The sequence below is a fragment of the Megascapheus bottae genome, chromosome 25 (genome assembly GCF_031878675.1).
Source record: "Megascapheus bottae isolate mThoBot1 chromosome 25, mThoBot2.hap1, whole genome shotgun sequence".
Classification (NCBI taxonomy): Eukaryota; Metazoa; Chordata; class Mammalia; order Rodentia; family Geomyidae; genus Megascapheus; species Megascapheus bottae.
In genome coordinates, this window is record NC_143533.1 from 8,281,600 (window position 1) to 8,303,730 (window position 22,131).

At 49.3% G+C, this 22,131-nt stretch overlaps 1 protein-coding gene across 7 annotated transcripts in view; it reads left to right on the forward strand.

Moving 5' to 3' along the window:
* The first annotated feature begins 407 nt into the window (after positions 1–407).
* The window catches only part of Megf11 (multiple EGF like domains 11), a 239,223-nt gene continuing 217,499 nt past the window's right edge, over positions 408–22,131 (forward strand). For all 7 annotated transcript variants that reach the window (XM_090358153.1, XM_090358156.1, XM_090358154.1 and 4 more), the window contains exon 1: positions 408–501. The gene's annotated coding sequence lies outside the window, so the exon portion shown is untranslated. The remainder of the gene's footprint in view (positions 502–22,131) is intronic.

The following is a 22,131-nucleotide window of genomic DNA, read 5'->3' on the forward strand; positions in this document are numbered from 1 at the left end:
ATAGGGAAGGGGGGAAAACCAAGACGGGAGGTGGGTGGGGGGTGGGGGGGAGGGTAATGGGGACCAAGACATGTGAAAGGGTATCGATGTATGTGAATTAATGCACCTTCTATCTGGCAAATATCATGTAACCCTTTTACTAATTACAATAAAAAATATATAAAAAAAAGAGAGGAGCAAGGAGAGAGGGTGTGGAGGGGGAAATGGAGGGGGCGTGGCAGAGGCGTGGCGTGGCCGGGAAGGGGGGCGTGGCCGAGGCCAGGGCAGAGGGGCGGGACAAGGGGGCGTGGCCGAGGCCGGGGGCGGGGCCTCCCGGGCCGCACCGCGCGCCGCCCGCTCCGCAGCTCACTGGCGCGCCGAGCCGGTGTTCGGCTCCGCGCGGCTCCGGCTTCCGGTTCCCGCCCGGCTCCGGGTCCAGGTCCGGGCTCCGGCTCCGGCTCGCGGCTCGGCGGACAGGACTGCAGGGCTGCGCGAGCGAGCCCCGGCGGGCTGCGGAAGCTGGTAGGTGGCGGGGAGCCCCGGCGCGCCGCGGGGGCCGTGGGCTCGCGTGCCGGGGAGGTGCTTGTCGGTTTATATTTGTATGTTTTTAGCAGCGGCTCCGTGCTAACTTTGCAGCAGCGCCGCGGACCCGCAGGTGTCCGGTCCGGGCTGGGGAAGCTGAGTTTGGCGCCGAGGAGGAGGCGAGCGGATGCCCGGCGTGGTCGGAACGCCGGGCGGTCCGGGAGGGACGCGGCGTCTCCACACGCTGTGGAGACCCGGGGGGCCGCGGCGCTGCGTCTGCCGGCTGAGGGCGGGGGCGAGGCGACTCCGGTCCCCGAGCCTCGCGGGGCGCTCGCACGCGCTCGCCGCGGGGTCCGGCCGCAGCGTCCGCGGGGCCCGCGCCACGCGTGCTTCTGCCCCGGGAGGCGCCGAGCGGGACGCGCAACACCGGATTTCCCACCCTGTCGCCCCCCGACTCTCGCTGGGGGAATCGGGGACCCTGGCTGCGCTGTGGGGATCTCCCGCTCCCAAAGTTAGGAGAAGCCGAGGGGGGCTTCCTTCCCGCGCAGCCCGAATCCCCAACTTTTCCCTCCGCTTCCCGGTGGTAGCGTTGGAGGCGGGGAGTGGGGTGCTCGTGGGCAACCCCGGAAGCCGACCGACGCCCTCCGCCTTCCTCTAGGACCTGGTGTATTTCCATACTTTGTTTTAAAATATTATTAACGATTTAAACCCGGCGCTGGTGCTTCATGCTCCGAAATCCCAGCTCCACGGGAAACGGGGATTTGGAGGATCGAGGTTCAAAGCCATCCCGGACACGAAAAATCCAAGAGATCCATCTCCAGTTAACCAACAGAAAGCTGGAAGTGGAGCTGTGGCTCAAGTCGTGGAGTGCCAAATAAAATAGAGCTCAGGGACAGCGCCCAGGTCCTGAGTTTACACCCCAGGACCGACACACACACACACACACACACACACACACACACACACACACACACACACACACACACACACACACACACACACACACACACACACACACACACACACACACACACACACACACACACACACACACACACACACACACACACACACACACACACACACACACACACACACACACACAAATATACAACAGGCGACATGGTTTCCGTGGTCGCGCGCTGGGGCGCCGGGCGAAGGCGCCGCGCCTCCTGCATCCCGACTCCAGGCTCCATCCCGCGGCCCGATCCGCCCGTGCGCCCTGCCCGCATCCTCCGGGAAATGTCCACGCAGCTCCGCTCGGGACGCCCCGACCCCCTATCTCCGGGGTGTGCGACCGGCTGCCTCTCGGGGTTCCCTCTAGAACGGCACCCCCTCTTCGCGCTTCCAAGTGAACATCCCGGCCGGGTAGGCGACGCGGCGGCGCGAGGTGGCAGCCGGGGACGCTGCGAGCCACCTAGCCTGTAATCGCCAACCTCGAGCGGCTTCTTACAGAGACTCCCCCGCCTCAGCCCTCGGGTTTGGGGGTGCAGCCCTGGAGAGTCTTCTGAGAGAGTCTAGCGCCCGGGGCGGTGGACTTTGTAGGGAGGGTCCCCCACCTTTTCTACAAGGCTTAGTTGGCAGGAGCCCCAGGACGTTGGCTCTTCCTCCCGGAGCTTCTGCAGCCCCTGCGCCCCAAGCACATGGCCAGTGGTGGACAGAAGCCAGGTGCAGGCTCTTGTCTGCGCTCACAGATTTGTGTGCGGAGCTCCAGGAATCTCGAGGCTGCGCCTGCAGACTGCTACCAGGGGCCAGGGGCCCCGGGGACAGCCAGAGGATGAGTGGACAGCTTGAGCTTTAAGGCAGGTCTAAACCCTGGTCTCCAGTGGGGTGTCCTCGGGGAGGTGATGGTGGTGTTGATTCGTACCTGGCCTGGGTCTGTGTCTGCCTTGGGGTCGATTGCAGCCCGCAGATTGGGTTCACCTGGCAGGCACAGTGAGCCCTGGCTAATGCCTGGGCACCTGCTCTCCAGGTGAAATCACTTCCTCAGGGCAGAGCTTGGCTTGCCTGGGAGAAAGTGAATCTGCATGGAAGGCTGGTGTAGATTTCTAGGACAGTGCCGAGAGCTTTGGATCAGGTTTTTAGTAGCAAGGTTGCTGGCTGGTTCGGGAAGAGATCCTACATGGCTGATCAAGGACTGCAGGGCCCGTGCTGGAGGCTCACGCCTGTAAATCCTAGCTACTTAGGAGGCTGAGGATTGGGGTTTGAGGCCAGCTCTGGAGAGTGAAGTCTGTGAGGTTCTGATATCCATTGAACCACCACCAAAAAAACCCCAAAACAACCCTCCCAAAACAAAAAACAACAACAAAAAAAACCCTTAAATGACAGGCATTGAGCTCAAATCCTAGTATTGGCACAATAAAATTTAAAATTTGCAGAGTCAGGGCCAATGAGAACTGAGCACCTGGCTAGAGGGCTTCCATTCTTTCCTTCTTTCTTCTTCCTTCCCTCCTTTCATTCCTTTTCTCCTTTCCTTTCTTACCCTCCCTTTCCCTTTTTATTTCTTCATCCCTTTCTTTCTTTCCTTCCTTTCTTTCTTTTTTCTTTCTGCCAGCCCTGGGGCTTTAACTTAGGGTCTGGGTGCTGTCTCTGAGCTTCTTTTACTCAAGGCTAACAATCTTATCACTTGAACCACAGTGCCCTTCTGGCTTTTTCTTTGTCTATGGTACTGAGGAATCAAACCAAGCACTCTACTACTAAGTCCCATTCCCAGCCCAGGACTGCCACTTCTTCATGGAGAGCAAGCAGTCAGAATTAACTCAGCACTGTCACCCAAGGACTATGGCACCATTCCTGCCACGTTCTGGCTTTTGCTTCTTTTCCTTGTTCTTGTCTCCCAAGATTTCAATCATAATGTGTTGCCTTTTTCCCATAAGTAACTGAATCTAGATGACCTGAGTATCTGAATTCACTAGACACCAGGCGTTTCTTGTCCATGGAACACTTAGTGAATCAACCATTTCCTCCTCTTATTCCTGGAGCAATGTGGAGTCCTGGAAACACAGCCAGATCTGGAGATGTGGACAGATCCTGTCTTCCGGGCCTTTAGCCTGGCTGTTGGTACAGGCAGGCTGTCTCTAGGGATAGAGTGAGACAACAGAAGAGATGTTTGGTAGCCCCCCCTCTAGGGATACGAGGCTTCCACACCCTCAGCTCCTCACCTGGGGATGACCCAGCGGAACAGCATGGATGACCTTGGATTTGACATTGGACAAAGTGCTCTGCAGCGCTTCTGCCAGTCAAAGTAACTGGCAGAAGGAAGCTGGCAAGTGTTGGCAACAGTGATCTTGCTGGTTTCCATAGAGACCGGTGCCAGGTAACCATACGTGGAAGAAGCTTCCTAACTCCGGCAGTCACAGCTGCCCAGTGAGTCCTGGAACCCCATTGTACAGATGGGTAAATGGATCCCTGAGTCTAAATTGAGGCTCAGCCCTCATAAAGAGCCCTTCATGTCTGATTCAAGTTAGAAAGATGCTCTTCTTCCAGGCACCCATGGTAGCTCATGCCTGAAATCCTAGCTATTTGAGATCTGCGGATCAAGGTTCGAAGCCAGCCCAAGCAGGAAAGTCTGTCAGACTCTTATTTTCAATGAATCACTGTAAGAAGTCAGAAGTGGAGGTGGGGCTCAAGTGGTAGAGAGCCAACCTTGAGTGAAAAAGGTAAAGGGACACACCCACCTGGGATGCACGCGCATGCGCGCGCGCGCACACACACACACACACACACACACACACACACACACACACACACACGCACACGCACACTGCTCTTCTGTTTTGTAATCTAGTGGTTGTTAGACTTCAACCTGGAGGGCTCATGAAAACCCAAGTTCTTGAGCCCCACTTTGGAGTTTCTGACTCGGCTGGAGTTGGAGTGGGCCAGGTTATTGGCGTTTCTCACATCAGGTCCCAGGTGGAACCTGTGCGTTGGCTGTGGTGAACATACTTTGAGAACCAGTGTGCCAGACCAGGGGAAAGGGAGTTGCACTCGAAAGACCCATGTAGGGGGGTCAGGGGGCAGAAGAGGACCTGGAACAAAGGCTGTGATTTAGCAATTGGAAGTCCTGTGGCCTGGGTACAGTAGTCCCCTTCCCCTTCACCCCAGGTGGCCATGGAATTAAAAGAATATTTTATCTTCATCTGCACATTCAGAGAAAGAATATATTGCCATATAATTAGGAAATAAACAGGTGTCTCAGAGGTATGGCTGAGCCCCCTGGCTCCGTAGGGGTTTATTAAAGGACTGTTATAATTGAAAAGGTGTCGTGTGCTAGCAGAGTCTCTCATGAAACTTGCATGGCTTGGGTGGTCATTGTACAAAAGAAAAAAGGCATTTTTTTCCCTTTGTATAAAAGAAAATCAAGCTGGGCACAAGTGGCTCATGCCTATAATTCTACCTACTCAGGAGGCTGAGATCTGAGGATCAACAGTTCAAAAGCTAGCCGAGGCAGGAAAGGCCATGAAATTCTGATCTCTAATGAACCCCCAAAGAAAGCTGGAAGTGGAGCTCTGGTTCAAATGGTAGAGTGCCAGCCTTGATAAAACAAAATAAAGGAACAGTGCCCAGGACCTGAGTTCAAGCCCCAGGACCAACACACACACACACACACACACACACACACACGTGTACACACATCAGGGAGATTGCTTTTCTTGCTAATGGGACTAGCTGTGTAATTTTTATCATGCAGGATTTTCTTAGGGGACAGGTAGGAAAAAAAAAAAGGGAGCCTGTGTAATCAGAGGGAAATCTGCTGCATTGCCTACGTATGTATGGAACAATCTGCAATATTTCCAAACTGTCTCAGCTTGCAATTCTGGTATGAAACTGTCGCTTACCCAGGAGGACACTGCGTACTTCATCTGAGCTAAAGGGGGTTAAAATCTAAAAAAGCCCACCTCATCCTGTGTTCATTAGAACACCGTATAAAGAAAGCAAAGAATCATAAAAGATTTGTTCTCTTAAATGCTGGCATTTTTCATCTGGATTCTATGTATCGATTATTTTACAGTCGAGAAGGAGCAAAAAAAAATAATAATCCATGTTTTTATAGCAAATAAAGCTGGCTGCGGCTATTCCGCAGGCTCAACATGTCTGTGCTAGAGTAGGAAGCTGGAACGGGGCCCGACTCGCCAACATTTGGGCAAGATCTAATTGAGAGAGACATTTCAAAGAACAAATATTTAGGGATGTGGGATTGTGCGGCTGGTGTCTCTGTGTTTTGTTCCACCCTTAGAGGTGGAGGATTTGACTGGAAATATCGAGAATATTTGACTGGGAAATATCTCAGTCCCAGAATATCAGGGTGAAAGTGGACATGATCAGAGAGTCTTGGGAAGATGGGATAGGTGGGGATTCGATCCCTGGTAACTGGCAAGGAAAAGGAAGAAGAGGCAGATCCATGAAGCCAATATGGATTGAACCCTTAAATGCTCAGTCTTGGCTCAGGTGCAGTGTGGACAGGGAATGGGACATTTCCTTTTTTTTTTTTTTTTTTTAAATCCTCCATGGAAGCTGATAAGGATTCTTGACTGCAGTGGGTGTCAGGCATATAACTCCGCTCACTGGAAAAATAGGAAGGAACATGGGATCTCTGATAAAAGGTCTGGGCTATTTCTGCTCCAAGGTTGTTTCTTCCAGTGGTTCAGTAAAATGATCAGAGATACAGATGCTTTTCAGCTTTTCCTGTTCTCCTGCAGCAGCTCCAGATGTTTCACCTCAGCAGTCTTTTGAAGAGGCAGAAAAGTCAGGAGAGGAGCCATCCTCAGAAATCCCTGAGCAAAGTTGCTTTCTTGGCTGGTATTGGGAATCACATGCCTAAACTAACCACAGGCAAGGGAAAGAGAGGATCACCAGCTGGGCTTCCTTGAGGAACATCATTTTCCATCGGCCCCAGTGCTGGCCAGGTGGCTACGGAGTACAAGACCTAGGTTTGAATTCTCCCTCTATTCCTTTTAAATCTAATGACCCTGAGCCAAATATTCCACCATTTATTCATCTGTGTAATAGAATTTATTGAGAAGATAAATCTGAATTAGCACAATAATTACATTTGATTGGTAGGAAACTATTTGAAGGTTTGACTTCAGACATCAAGAATTAAAAACCTAGTGCAGGAGACAAGGGTTTTGATCATTGAAACTGTCAAATCCAGAGAGCAGGACCGGGAGTAAATAATTATGACTTGTAGTCATCTGTAGTCGTCTGCCACAGTAGGAAGAATATAACATTGGTGACAGCCAGGGATAGTCATGGAGAACTTCCTGGAAGAGAAAGAGGTTCGTGATATATACTGGGACTCTAGCATATGGATAATTCATATGAATAGTTCTTCTGCCTGATTTACTCTTTTTCTTTTCTCCTAGTAGTAAAGTGGAACTGTTAGGCCAAAATAAGATCTCACTTTTGCAATTACAGTAGCTTTCATGGTCTAACTCCACCTTCAGACCAGGATTCTTATCACTGGATATTATTACCTTCCTTTTGGTCTTTTGAGATTAGGATCTCACTGTGTAGCCTCAGCTGGCTTTGAACTTAAGATCCTCCAGCCTCTACCTTCTGAGGCTGGTGATAAGTCCTCAACCTACAGTTACAAATCTATCACGTTGCCAGGTGCTGGTGGCTCATGCCTGTAATCCCAGCTATTCAAGAGGCTGAGATTGAGGCTTGAAGCCAGCCAGGGCAGGAAAGTCAAAGATGGCTCCCCCACAATACTCCCTGACTGAAGTTCAGACTCCCCAAGTAGATAGCCATGATCCAACCATGCCTCTTCATTGTTACCTGTCCTTCTCTCTGTTTAACCTGAAGTCCCCTTTCCTGCAAAGCTGTCTTCAGAGCAGAGTCCTCATTAGAGCTTTCCTAGCAGTGGCGCCCACGGTGTGCTCAAAGCATCGATCGGACCTTCCCTGAACTTCTGTACCAATTACTGTCCTCACCACAAATCCCATGCTTAATCGTGCACGGCCAGTGCCATTGTTTGTGTTTTGTTGGGGTGGCTTTTCCCGTTCTAGTTACATACAAGATCACTGAGACCCAAAGTGAGGTGGGACCAGAAAGCACCCCTCAGTGAATAGCAATGTTTTTTTTTTTTTTCAGTGCTAGGGATCAAATTCTTGGAGCTTATGCACTTCTTGGCAATTCAATGAATATTTATTGCATTGATAAATCACAGGGATAGATTATTACCTGCGGAATCATTCTTTGTCTTAGGCGCCACAGCTGAAATGGACTGTATTTAACAAATGCCTCCTCTATATGGAACTTTATTTTGTTTTTGTCTTGTGCTGATACTGGATCTTAAACTCAGAGCCTGGATAATGTTCCTAAGGTGTTTTTTTGTGGTGGTGGGTGGGGAAGGGCCTTGGGGCTTGAACTCAGAGCCTGAGTGCTGTCTCTGAGCTTTTCTGCTCAAGGCTAGCACTCTACCATTTTGAGCCATGGCTCCACTTCTGATTTTCTGGTGGTTAATTGGAGAGAAGGTCTCTTACCTTCCTACTTATGCTGGCTTAAACACATGATCTTCAGATCTCAACCTCCGAAGAAGCTTGGATTACAGGCATGAGCCACCAGTGCTCAGCTCAGTTCCTGAGCTTTTGTGCTCAAGGTTGGTGCTTTACTATGTGAGCCACATCTCTACTTCCTTCTGGCTTTTTCCTGCTTGACTGAAGGTAAGGGTCTCATGGATTTGTCCTCAGATCTCAGCCTCCTGAGTAGATAAAAGTACCCTGCTATATGGAACATTTATTCAGATGCTTTTTTTTTTTTTTAATAGGGATGTCTTGATAGCCCTGTTTACAAACCAGTGAGGTTGGAAATCTTGTTACACAGATGAGCAAGGACAGGTGGCATGTCATGCTCACTCAGCCAGCAGGGGGTGCTAGTGCCAGGTCCAGTCTCTGCTAGTCTCTCTTGGTAGTGTGCTACCTCGTCCCAAGCTATGGAGCCAGGACTTTGAAATCATCTGGGAGCCTTTAGATGATCACAGTAGCGAGTTTTCCCTTCCTCCCCCCCCCTTTTTTTCTTTTGTGTTGTCCTCAGGCATCATCCTTGAGTTTCTTTGCTCAAAGCTAGCACTCTGCCACTTGAGCCACAGCTGTACATCTGGCTTCTTTTGAGTAGTTTGCCAGGAATAAGTCTCATGAGCTTTTCTGCCTAGGCTGGCTTTGAATTGTGCTCCTCAGATCTCAGGCTCCCAAGCAGCTAGGATTATAGTCATGTGTGATTGGTGCCCTGCCTCTTTCTTTCTTTCTTTTTTTTTTTTTCTGCTGTTACTGAGGATTGAGATCAGGGCCCTAAGTTCCAACTTGGCTTCTTTGCTCAAGGCTGGTGCTCTGCCACTTGAGCCATACCTCCACTTCTGGGTTTTTTTTTTTTTTTTTGTAGTTAATTGGAGATAAAAGTCTCATGGACTGGGGGGAGGGAAATGGGGACCAAGACATGTGAAAGGGTATCAATGTATGTGAATTAATGCACCTTCTATCTGGCAAATATCATGTAACCCTTTTATTAATTACAATGAAAATATATGAAAAAAAAGTCTCATGGACTTCCCTGCTTGGGCTGACTTTGAACTGTGATCCTTTTATCTTAGCCTCCTAAGTAGCTAGGATTATGTAGCCAGTACCCAGCTTGCTACAACAACTTTTTTTTTTTTTTTTTGCCAGTCCTGGGCTTGAGCTCAGGACCTGAGCAGTCCTTGGACTTTCTCAAGGCTAATGCTCTAGCACTTGAGCCTCAGCACCACTTCTGGCTTTTTTTTCTATGTATATGGGACCAAGGAATGGAACCGAGGTCTTCATGCATGCCAGGCAAGCACTCTACCACTAGGCCAAACTCCTAGCCCATTTACAACCACTTTTAAAGTGACTTATTGTTTTAAAAAAACAGCCTCTTAGAGAGTCCAAGTAACTGGTGCCATGTCTTCCAGGATAGCATTCCAGAGGCTTCTGGCTAGGGAGTTTTTTGAAATTAGCCCTTTGGGTAAAAAGGACTAGACTTGTGTGTCCAAGATCAACTTTCTTTATTGCAATTACTACCTTAAACCTTTTATTTATTTTTTTCTTTGCCCTTGAACCTGCCCTTCCCTTGCCTGATCTGCCTATTTTATCATCCAAGCTTAAAATAAATACAATACATAAAAACATGCCCCAAACTTTTTTTTTAATCCTGCAGAGGATGAGCAATAATCTACATATGCAAATAAATGGCATGCTGGTCTCCATGAATATTAATTTGGAAAGGGAGTCTGAGGCCTCTAACAACACTGAGAACTAGTAATCTGGCATTTCACAGTTCCTTGGATGTACGATGATAATCAAGGCCTGTGTTGTGAGGTAGCTCCTGGCTGCAGGTACCAGGTGGGCACTGTTACAGATACTCAGGGGTAAAGGGTAAATCTCACCCTGGGCCTCTCTCTCTGACCTTGTCTTGTTTTCCTGCCTGAGGCTCAGGCCTTAGCTTCTCCTAGGCCGTAGGAATGGCAGTGAATCCCTAGAAGGGGTAGTTCTGGGGGAGTCATCTGCAATGTTGGACAGATTGCTGGGTACACTGATACCTCAAGTCTGTTATCCTGGCTACGGAGAAGGCTGACATCTGAGGATTGTGATTTGAAGGAAAGTATGTGAGACTTTTGTTGTTGGTTATAGGGTTTTTTTTTTTTTTTGCCAGTCCTGGGCTTGAGCTCAGGGCCTGAGCACTGTCCTTGGACTTTCTCAAGGCTAGAGCTCTACCACTTGAGCCTCAGCACCATTTCCGCCTTTCTTTCTATGTATGTGGTACCGAGGAATCGAACCCCGGTCTTCGAGCATGCTAGGCAAAGCACTCTACCACTAGGCCAAACTCCCGGCCTCGTGGTTATAGGGCTTTGAACTCAGGGCCTGGGTTCTGTCCCTGAGCTCTTTTTGTTCAAGGCTAGCCTTGTACCACTTGGAGACATAGCACCAGTTTTCTGGTGGTTAATTGGAGATAAGAGTTTCATGGCCTTTTTCCTGCCTGGGCTGGCTTTGAATCCTCCGTCCTCAGATTATAGACACAAGCCACCAGCTCCCAGCTAAGTCTGTGAGCCTTGTTTCTAATTTACTGCCTGGAAAGAAGAAATAGAGCTCAAGTATAGAACACTAGCCTTGAGTGAAAAAAAAACTAAGGAACAGTGCCCAGGCTCTGAGTTCAAGCCCCTGCATGGGCAAAAGATTAAAAAAAAATGGTGGAGCAGAGTGGCCTTGGGAACTAGCTAGATAGACATGTGTCATATACTTGAGAAAAGGGAAATTCGGAGCTGTGGCTGAGTTGCCTCAAGTGACACTGTGAGTTGACAGCAGAACATGAGAAAGCTTATTCATTCTTTGCTCTGAAAGGCACATTTCTCTCTCTCTCTCTCTCTCTCTCTCTCTCTCTCTCTCTCTCTCTCTCTCTCTCTCTCTCTCTGTGTGTGTGTATGTATGTGTATGTGTAGGAGTGGGGTGGGCAGGGTAACATTTGCAGTGTGACTTTGGGAGAAAGAGTCCCGTTTTTCCTGTTAGGAACATTTGCCCAGAGACAGGTGGCTGCTGAAAATCCTGCCTTGTATGTCCCATTGGAGTGGAGAGAAATGGTTGCCTTCCTCCCCCAGATTTCCAGATTCGATCATGGGCCAGAGTCACTGTGTTACCGAGTGCCCTGGCCCACAGTGGTGGCAGGGCAGCCCCTGGGTAGAAGGTCTGACTGCAGAGGTCACCAGGTGGAAAGTGGACTTGGCAGTGGGGAGGCTCCTTGGGGAGAGGGGACAGAGGAGAATGCCCACAGCATCATGGGACCCTCAAAGGTGAAGCCTCAGGTTAGGGGAGGTAGTACCTGCCTGCTATCCCAGCTTCCTGGGAGGTGGAGCTAGAGTGAGGAGGATCTCATTTTGAGACCAGCTGGGGAAAAACATGAGACTGTACCTGGAAAATAAGCTTAAGAAGCCTAGTGCCTGTAGCTCACAACTGTAATCCCAGCTACTCAAGAGACTTGAGAGCTGAGGAATGTGGTTCGAAGCTATCCTGGGCAGGAAAGTCTATGAGACTGTTATCTCCAGTTAAGCACCAAAAAGCCGGAAGTGAAGCTGTGGATCCAGTGTTAGGTATAGTGCCAGCCGTGAGCAAAGAAGTTAAGGAGACACAAACTTTGCCTGGGCTGGCCTTTGGACCTTGATATTTCAGATCTCGGCCTGCCATGTTGCTAGGATGACAGGTGTACATTCCCATACCCAGCTTCTCCCATTGAGACTGAATCTCTTGGACTTCTCTGCCTTGGGTCAGCCTGGATGAACCTTGATCTTCCTATTTTCAGTCTCCTAAGTTGCTAGCCATTTGTGTTTGTATACTGGAATTGGATACTGGGGTTTTGTCTATAGGGATCTGTGGTGTATGGATTTGTTGTATATATGTGCATCCATCACAAACCCAGTATGATCAGAATGGGGAAATTTCCCTAGGCCTGGGTTTCCCCCTAATGTGTCTCAGCACCCCATCCTTCTCTCCTGCCTGCTCAGGCCTTCTTCAGTCCCTAATTGCCCTCTGACTGCTTCCCTCTCCTTCTCTCTGGAGCACACTGGGCCAGCCAGCGTGGGAAAGCTTCTGTGGCCAGCCCTAGTCCATTTGCATTTGTGTTTGCATCTCATTTGCATTGTCTTATACAGATTCTGCTTTCTGTTCTGCAGTTTTTCAAGGTAAAATGTGGTTGCTCTTCATGAAGGTCATTATAGTAAGGTTGTTGTTTTTTTTTCTTTTCCTTATTTCTTTATTCATTGTGGTTCAGACCTTCCTCCCAGACTTAGCAGGCTGGGAAATCCTTGCTTTTTTCCCCTCCCCTTAATGCTTCCCATTTGCAGAGAAGAAGGTCTGGCTCTGGACAGAGTATCCCTGAGAACCCAGCCGGGACCCTCCCCCCCCAAAAAAATAACAACAACCAAAAATAACAGGGTCAGGAGATTGTCTCATCCTGGGATAGGTGTTCTACTTTCATTCTACGAGGATCTTCCAGGGTTAAGCAACAATTAGTCCAGCTCTGATGCCTGTATCTCCAACTCCTTGACTTAGGTCTGTAGGGGGAAAAGGAAGGGCCCAGGGAAAGTCTCAGCCTGCTAGTTGTCCCTGCTGCTGGTGAGGCACCAGAATCAAAGGGGACCTTCTACTAGCACAGGGTTAATCTTCCCTTCCTCCCTCCCTCCCTCCCTCCATCCCTCCCTCCCTCCCTCCCTCCTTCCCTCCCTCCTTCCTTCCTCCCTCCCTTCCTTCCCTTCTTCTTTCCTCCCTCCCTTCCTTCCCTTCTTCTTTCCTCCCTCCCTCCCTCCCTCCCTTCCTTCCTTGGAGCTTGAACTCAAGTCTAGCAATCTACCACTTGAGCCACACCTCCACTTCTGCCCTTTTACTGTGAGACAAAAGTCCCATAGACTTATCTGCCTGGGCTGGCTTTGAGCCTCTGTCCTCAGATCTCAGCCACCTAAGTAGCTGGGATTACAGGCATCATTTCAGCTCCACTAGGATGCATGGTTAATGAGAGGTTAGGGAGGATCTGTATACAAAGGGGATCTGTAACTCACCACCTGGAGGAGAGGAATGCTGCTGTCCAGGGAACGTAGTTCCATGCCTCAGTTTCCACACCTGGGGGGGGGGGTGTTGGCAGTGAGGGTTGAGTTTAAGCCATGTCATGGGTGTATTCCCATCACCACGGCTCAGGTGCTGTGCTGTTGCCTGGGGTGGAGTTAGATGCTTTCTCCCCCAGGAGTGGGGGTGGCTTTCCTCCAACCCTCAGCTCCTCATTAAGAGACACACAGCCTACTTGTCGAATGTCCCTTCTGTAGGAGCCTTGGGTCTGTCTCCCAGAGGAAACCACAGAAGAGCCGGGAGCAGAGTCCTGAGCAGAATCCCAGGCTGGGAAGTGGCTGCTGGGCTTTTTCCTGGAGCTTCTGCAGATGGCTGGGCACGTGCTGTGGGCCCAGCTCAGGGCTCCGCTGGGGAGGTGGGAGGAGGTAGGAGGAAGAGGGGGGCCTGGCCCACCCAGAATACTGAGCAGTAGTGGTGAGTTCCTGTACTTTTCCCCTCCAGGCAGAGGACTGTGACTTCTCATCAGCAGTCCCTGAGACTCCCTTCAACTACTGGGACGTGATTATTTACTATCTTTCACCAGAGATTGTGCGTGTGTGTGTGTGTGTGTGTGTGTGTGTGTGTGTGTGTGTGTGTGTGTGTGTATATGTGTGTGGCTGTAATTTACCACTGCGGCAAAGCCCTGGGCCCCGAATCCCAGTAGCCCTCCATATAGATATTGCATCTAATCAATCCTCTATTACTATGCAAATACATCCTATAGGCTACTGATGTCTTTTCCTTTCAAACACTTAATACATAATTAATGACACTTCGAATGCCAAAGAAGACACCAACCCAGCCAAGCTTCCTGCTGTGATTTATGCCCATCTGGAGACTGGGTTGCGGGTCCCTTGTCATTCAGGAGTGAAGACTGAGCTCAGACTAGGGAGGAAGAAGCACTGGGCAGGTAGCCTTGCTCTGTGCTGGACTGGACAGGACAGTGGTTGTGGGTGGGATGCCTCTTGACTACTTACAAAGAGGTCTTTATTTATTTTTGGTGTCACTATTGGGATTTCTCTCCTAGCCTTTGTAGTCAAGTGGTACTTGAGCTGCATCTCCACTTCCCTTTCTTTTGATGGTTAACTAGAGCTAAAAGCCGAAGAGGCTTTCCTGCTTGGGTTGGCTTCCAACCAGGATCCTCAGATCACAGCCTCCTGAATAGCTAGGATTACAGGTGCGAGCTACCAGCACCCAGCTCCAAAGGGAAACATTTAAATGTGTGTATGCCTGTTCCAAGGCTTGAATTCAGGTCCTGAGCGCTGTCCCTGTGCTTTTTCATTCAAAGCTGGTACTCTTATCACTTGAGCCACAGCTGTACTTCCAGCTTTTTTGGTGGTTAATTGGAGACAAGAGTCTCATGGACTTACCTGCCTAGGCTGGCCTGGAACTGAGAGACCCAGAACTCAACCTCCTGAGTAGCTAGGATTAAAGGTGTAAGCCATTTATGCCCAGCTGTTTTTTTTTCTTTTTCTTTTTCTTTTTGACTTGGCAGTACTAGGGATTAAACTCAGGGGCTTATACTTGCTAGATAGGTGCTCTGCCACTTGGGTCATACATCTAGTCCCTTTTTTGAGGGGGGGCAGCAGAGTATTATTGAGGTAGAATGTTGCTTTAAGTTTTTAAAATTGTTGTTATAAAAGTGATGTATTAGAGGGGTTAGTTATATAAATTGGTTAGAGAGTATATTTCTTACTAATTTTTTTTTCCTTGCCAGCCCTGGGACTTGAGCTCAGGGCCTGAGCACTGTCCTTGGACTTTCTCAAGGCTAGAGCGCTACCACTTGAGGCTCAGCACCACTTCCGGCGTTTTCTATGTATGTGGTACCGAGGAATTGAACCTGGGTCTTCGTGCATGCTAGGCAAGCACTCTACCACTAGGCCAAACTCCCGGCCCCGCCATTTTCAGTTTTTTCATTGGCGATAAGAGGACTTTTCTGCCCAGGCTGGCTTCGAACTTCGATCCTCAGATCTCAGCCTCCTGAGTAGCTAGGATTATAGGCTTGAACCACTGGAGCCAGGCCAAGTGTTGGTTTTTTTTTTTCTTCAATGCCTGAGGTGGCCTACAGCTTTGAGCCTTATTCCCTGTGCTCTGCTGTGTTGTTTGAGATGACAGGCATGTGCCACTATAGCCATCTATGAGTTGAGATGGAGTCTCCAGAATATGTGTGCCGGCTGATGTTGAATGGTGATCCCTCAATCTCTGGCTCTCAAGTAGCTAGGATTATAGACTTGAGCCACAGTGCTCTGCCCTCAGAAGGATTTGTCCAAGTGCAAACCAGACTGTATCCTAGCCCTATCTGAAAGCCTTTAGTTCCTTTGTGGGCTTTGATAGTCATCAGTACAGTTGCCACTCCCCAGAATCCACCTTCCTCTTTGGCTTTGGCAACTTCAGCCTGCTGAGGCCCCAGTCACCAATGCACAGTGCGCTGCCACCTCTGTGCCTTGGCCATGTCCTTCCAGCCTTTCTTGCTCTGGGTAATGCTTCCCCTGAGATAAGTGACTCCTCTGTGTATGTGTGCGCATGTGCGCTCGTATGGGGCCTTGAGCTCCAAACCTTATACTCTTAGATGGCTTATTCACTCAAGGCTAGCACTTGAGCCCCACCTCCACGTCAGGCTTTTTCTTTCGGTGGTTCATTGGAGTCTCAGGACTTTTACTGTCAGGGCCGGATTCCAACCACAGATCTCAGCCTCCTGAGCAGCTGAGATTACAGGTATCAGGGACAGGTGTCCACCCAGCCACTTTCTGTCCTGATCTGAAGGCTTAGAACTTCAAAACTTGAGGGAGGCAGGGACTCATGTCCACCCTCACCTTCCTGGGCCCCACTGCAGATGTCACACTGGACTGGAGTAGTTCAGATCCTGCCTGTGGCTGTCCTTGGCTGACGGGAACAGGAGAGACGTGGCTGCTCAGAGCCTAGGGCTCCTTCCCTACTCATCCTCTTCTTCTTCCTTTTCCTGTCCCTTTCTGTCTTCCTCCCTCCTCTTCCTCGGCCCTTTCCTCTGTTCCGTAGAACCACTTGAACCACTTTTCCAGTCTGATGGTGTTTTTTTTTTTTTTAGGCAGTGTCTCTCTTTTAATTTGCCCAGGGGCCAGCCTCAGACAGCATGATTCCCTCCATAGCTAGGATTATAGGTTCCAATTCCACACTCACCTTGTTTGTTGAGATGAGATAGTCCTATTTTTTTTTTTTTAATGCCAGTCTTGGGGCTTGAACTCAGGGCCTGCGCACTGTCCCTGAGCTTTTGCTAAAGACTAGCACTCTACCACATGAGCCACAGCACCACTTCTGGCTTTTTTTGGTGTATGTGATACTAAAGAATGGAATCTAGGGCTTCATGCATGCTAGGTAAGCACTCTACCACTAAGCCACATTCCCAGCCCTACTGTTGGTTTGTTTATTTGTTTAGACTGGCCTCAGAACTGCTAGACTCCCAAATCTCTACTTTGTGAGTAGCCGACATTATAGGTGTGAGCCACTGTGTCCACCCTTGTGTTGTGTGTGTGTCAGTGTGTCATGGGATTTGAACTTGGCCTGGGCGCTGTCCCTGAGCTCTTCAGTTCAAGGCTACTGCCCTACCCTTGAGCCATAGCCCCACTTCCCATTTTCCAGAGGTTAATTGGAGATAAGAGTCTCAGGTCCTTTTGTGCCTGGGCTGGTTTTGAACCTTGATCCTCAGAGCTCAGCTTCCTGAGCAGCTAGGATTACAGGCGTGAGCCACTGTGCCGGCTCAGCCCTTGAGTTTTGACAGTTGGATAGTTTCAATAGCTGCCTAGTTTGTGTCCCCAAGTCCCCCCCCCCCTCTTCCCTGCTGGCACCCTTGCCCCAGCCCAAAGGGAATCTTTTAAAGTGAGTCTGAGGGGAAACTGTGTGGTGCCTCAGGGGAGCTAGAGATGGAGGGGTGTGCTTGAGAAAGGACAAGGTGAGATGACGACACTCCTGCACTGGGGAGGTAGGAAGGGCAGAGAGGACCTGGTTCAGGGCCAAGAGCAATCTCTGGGGCTCCCCACTGGGAGCACAGCGTCCTTCTGCATAATTTCCATCTTTAATTTCTTGGCGTTTTATGAACAGGGAGTAAATCAGGATTCTACACCGACTGCTTCATGTACAGGATTAATAAACTGGAGATTTATGGGGCTGTGGCAGAGCAAGACACTGAAAATGGAGCTCCAAAAGAGACTTGGTTGCAGAGGTTGGCTACAGGACCTTCCCTCCAGGTGAGGTGTCAGTGGGGGATTCTGCCAACCTCCTCATCCTGGAGTTGGGGGGGTCAGGGACTCAGAGATGGGGTAGCACCAGGCCTAGCCCAGTGCCCCCTCAGGTGGGCAGGCCAAGGTCTGTCTAGATTAATACTCTTCAGGGTAGAGGAAAGGTACAAACTCAGGGGGTTTGGATTAAATGAACTCATTTTGAGTTTAGAGCCACAGAGACTGAAGCTTAAACTTAAAAAAAAACAAAAAAACTTTTTGCTTCGGGTCTTGTACTGTCACTTCGCAGCTGACACTCTACTGTTGGGAGCCAAGTGTAGGGTCAGGCTGGCCCATGAATCTGCATCACTGAGTAAGATAACCACACAAAGAAATGAGCTGTCATGTGTGAACGCCATGCCTTACTTTGAGCTATATCTTTGGTATTGTGAATCACTTTCTGCTGAGACTTGATTACCATTGGGTACGAATGTGTTACTGCTTTACCACTCTCTGCCGAGACCTATAGTGAGAGTAAACACGTGGACCTCCCCCGCCCTGCCCACCTTTGTGCTGATAGGCTCCTGCATCCTATATTAGCTGAATGTACTTCCTCAATAGAGTTCCTGCCTTGATGGGTCTCTCTGATGCATCTGATTGTCCTCCCTCGAGGGAGGGCTGGGTGTGGGCGGTCAGTTGGTCCTCTCCTTTCTTGGCTCATCCTGGTTGGGGCATAGTTCTCCCTATCCCTCCTGCAGGTCGGGAGGGACCGAGGACTAAAAACCCTGACACTCTACCACTTGAATCATGCCTCCAACCCCAAAACTTTTATGTGGATGTGTGTATACACATTTGTGCCGGCACTGGGTTCTATTCCTCACCTCTATTTCTGGTTTTCTGGTGGTTCATTGGAGATAAATCTCATGGACTTCTCTTCCCAGGCTGGCTTTGAACTGGTATTATCGGATGTCAGCCTCCCGAGTAGCTTAGATTTACAGGCACTCTGACTTAATTCCCTCCAGTGAGTTCTATTTTGGCCTGGGTTACCACACTGGTATTGTGAGCTGCCTGTGTCTCCATCCCTCACTAGGCCTTCTCTGTACAGTCCTGGCTGTCCCTCAGCCTTCTCCAGGGCAGAGACTTGGTGATTTGGTGCCATGGCCTTGGTAGGAACCAAAGCTGCCACATTCTCAGTAGTCTTAGCAGGAGATGGAATTTCAGTCTCAGCTTGTGACTAAAACACATCACCTCGCAGGAGTTTTCACATAATAAGTGTGTATTTCCAGTGTTAAATTTCTTTTATTGGTCGTGGGGCTTGAACTTGGGAACCTGGGTGCTGTCCCTAAGCTTTTTTTTGTACAAGGCTAGCCCTCTACCACTTTAAGCCACAGCACCACTTCTGGTTTTCTGGTGGTTAATGGAAGAGAAGAATCTCATAGACTTTTCTGCCCAGGGTTGGTTTCAAAGCGTGATCTTCAGAGCTCAGTCTCCTGAGTAGCTAGGATGACAGGTGTGAGTCACTGGCATCCAGTTTCAGTGATCTTTGAGTGACTCAAAGGTCTACAACTCTAGACCTGCACATTCTGGCTTGGTGGTAGCTGGGGGTGGGGGCACGATGTGTGATCTCATTCAGCTGGCTTCTGGCATGTCCAGGGTTTATGTGGCCCACTGAATGTCTTGGGTCCTTGGCTATCTCTGACCTGGGGGACATCTGCTCTGTGGCCCTTGCATTCTGAGCTCAGCTGTGCTGTAAGCTACAGTGCCACGACACCCCATGGTCATTTTGCTTCACTTGGTTATTTATCTGGACCTCATGCTTTTCTTGTCATTATTTGGCCAGGAACATTTTTCTTCTTCCATGCTGGTCCTGGCCTTGAACTGAGAGCTTGAGTACTACATCCCTGAGCTTTGGGCTCAAAGCTGATGCTCTACAATTTGAGCCACAGCTCCACTTCCAACTTTTTGGTGGTTCCCTGGAGATAAGAGTCTCATAGATTTTCCTTTTAGGGTTGGCTTCGAACTGGGCCACCAGTGTCTAGCTCCTTTTGCCCATTAATAAAAATGGGTTTAGCTAGGTGCCAGTGGCTCATGCCTGTAATCCTATTTACCTGGGAAGCTGAGATTTGAGGATCTCAATTTGAAGCCAGCCTTGGCAGGAAAGTCTGTGAAACTCTTACCTCCAGTGAACCACCATGAAACTGGGAGTTGGAGCTATGGCTCATGTGATAGAGCCATTTGCCCTTGAGCATACAAGCTCAGGAAAAGCATCCAGGCCCTGAGTCAAAGTCTCAGAACTGGCATACCACACATACACACACAAGATTTCAAGACATTTAATGAGTGAATAAGCAAATGAATGAGTGAGATAGTCTATACCAAGTAATGAAGCAGCAAAACTGCCAGTGGTAATGAGACTTAGTCCTTGCCCCCAAGAGCTCACACATAGCTCAGGATAAGAGATGGGTATAGCTAAGGTAAGCTGCTAGCAGAGGGTTGGTGAGAGATTATGATTGGTTGGCCAAGGGTGAGGGACTGCGTTTGACTGGTGTGAAGGAAGGAAGGTTTCCTGGAGTTGGAGACATTCGAGTTGGGTGTTAAGGGAGGTGGGGCAAAGTGGGGGTAGAAAGTGGTGTGAAATATTGGGGGGGGGGAAAGGAAGCAGGTGGGCAGGATGGGGCTGGAGCCAGACATCTGGAGGCTGGCCCTTGGCCTTGGGAGAGGCGCCATGGGGCTTTGGGCTGCAGATGGGGAAAGCTCATGGCAGCTTTAAATTTGCCATCCGAATGGCTGCCTGTCCTCCAGGGCTTCTAACAGAGTTGCTGAAGCTGCTTAGTGGTGCCGGCAGGTCCTTTTTATGTTTTAGTAATTACCCTGTCACCTACCAAAAAATGATTTCATCTCAGCCAGAAGGAAAGGGTTTCGGTGGTGTTGGAAACGGCTGCCGTGCGAGCCCAAGCAGTCTAATTGGGATCCATAAATCCACTTTTTAACAAGCACAATTAGGAATACTTACTGCAGGCCAGCTTGAGGAAATCAGGAGAGCACGGGGAAGCAGGCAGCTTTTATGTGGCTTTAGTTAATGACGTTGAAGTCGTGGTTTGATCCCAGCTTCTCAATTAGTCAAGAGGGAGAGTGAGGCTCAACTTAAAAGAAAGTAGCATCTTACCCCTAAAGTTTCTTTTTTTGGGGAAGTCGCTTGTGGACAGGGTGCATTTCTAGATGGCTCTTTTTTTTTTTTTTTTTTTTGGTTGGGGGGAGTGGGGAGAGATGGCAAAGCTAATAAATGTGAGGAGAGAGATCCCCACAGATGAGACAATTTGGGATGGATGCCAAAGCAGGAAGATTCTAGCTCCCCCTCCCCCACTTAGTTCTTGCAGGTACCCAGCTCCCCTGTTGGCTGGGCACCCAGTCAAATGTGGGGCATCGGGGTAGTAAGAGTGTGAGCAGCTGTTGAGGGAAGGGGAGGCTTTGTGGCTAGAACAATCTAGAAAACTTGCAGAGGTGAGGCAGGCCCAGTTTGTTGTGGGGGTGGGGGATGGGCAGGATTAAGGGTGTAGAGGAAAGCAGAGAGTGGGGGACTGCCTGCAACCCTCACCAAGAACCCTTCCCCAAGATGTATTGCAGCCAGAGCTGAGCTGGGATAGTGATCTACCACTTGAGCCACACCTCCACTCCCAGCTTTTCTGTTGCTTCATTGGAGATAAGAGTCTTACAACTATTCCTGCCTACGCTGGCTTTGAACTGTGATCCTCAGATCTCAGGCTCCCCAGTGGCTAGGATTAAAAGCGAGAACCACCAGTCTATCGGGCTTTCATGGAGGTTTTAATTGGCATTTCCCTTGTGGCTCACGAGATTAAATGTGTTTTCCCATGCTTTCCTGCCATCTGCACCTACTCTTCAGTGAAGTGTCAGTTCAAGTGTTTCCTCCATGTTTTAATTGAGTTGTTGAGTGCAGGCGCTCTTGCTATGATCTGAATACGAGCTCTCTGTTGATTGTGGGATTTGCAAAGTATTTTCTCTTATTCCGTAGTATATCTGTTTTTCCACTCTTCTTTTTCTTCACAATGTCTTTTGCACAGCTCTTAATTTTCACGAGGCCTAAAGTATCAATTTTTTTTTTATGAATTGTGAACTTGGTGTCACGTCTGAGAAATCTTTGCCCTGGGAGACCTCCTAAGTTTTCTTTTTAAAAGGTTTTTTGGTTTTAGATTTAAATGTATCCACTTAGAATTTTAAATACATCCAGCTGTCTCTATCTTTATCTTGTCTTCCTATGCATCTCTGTCTTCTGTCTCTGTGGAATTTTATTCATTGGGAAAGTTTTCTCTTTTGTCTTCCCAGACGTTTTTTTTTTTTTTTGGTTTGGTTGTGGTGCTTGAACTCTGGGCCTGGGCGATGTCCCTGAGTTCTTCAGCTCAAGGCTAGCTAGCATTCTACCACTTGAGCCATAGCACCACTTGTTTTTCTGGTGGTTCGTTGGAGATAAGAGTCTTGAAGAATTTCCTGCCTAGGCTGGCTTCAAACCATGATCTTCAGATTTCAGCCTCCTGAATAGCTAGGATTAGCCACTACTACCTGGCTTCAAAGCCCACATTTTGGTGGTAGAACCCTGAACCCCTTCACACTTCCTGCCCTGCTGAGTCTCCTTGAGGCAGGACAGGGAGCTGGTCCGACATGGGAAGCAGGTTCAGGCATAGACTGCAGGGACCCCTCTTTCCTGGCTTTCAGAGCACCACCTCCCCATGGAGCAGTGCTGCAGCCTGGGGTTCTGCCTTGCTAGATGAGTGTGCTCCCTCATTGCTGGGGCCCTCGGAAAGCAGCAGGCTTTTAGCTTAATTGAG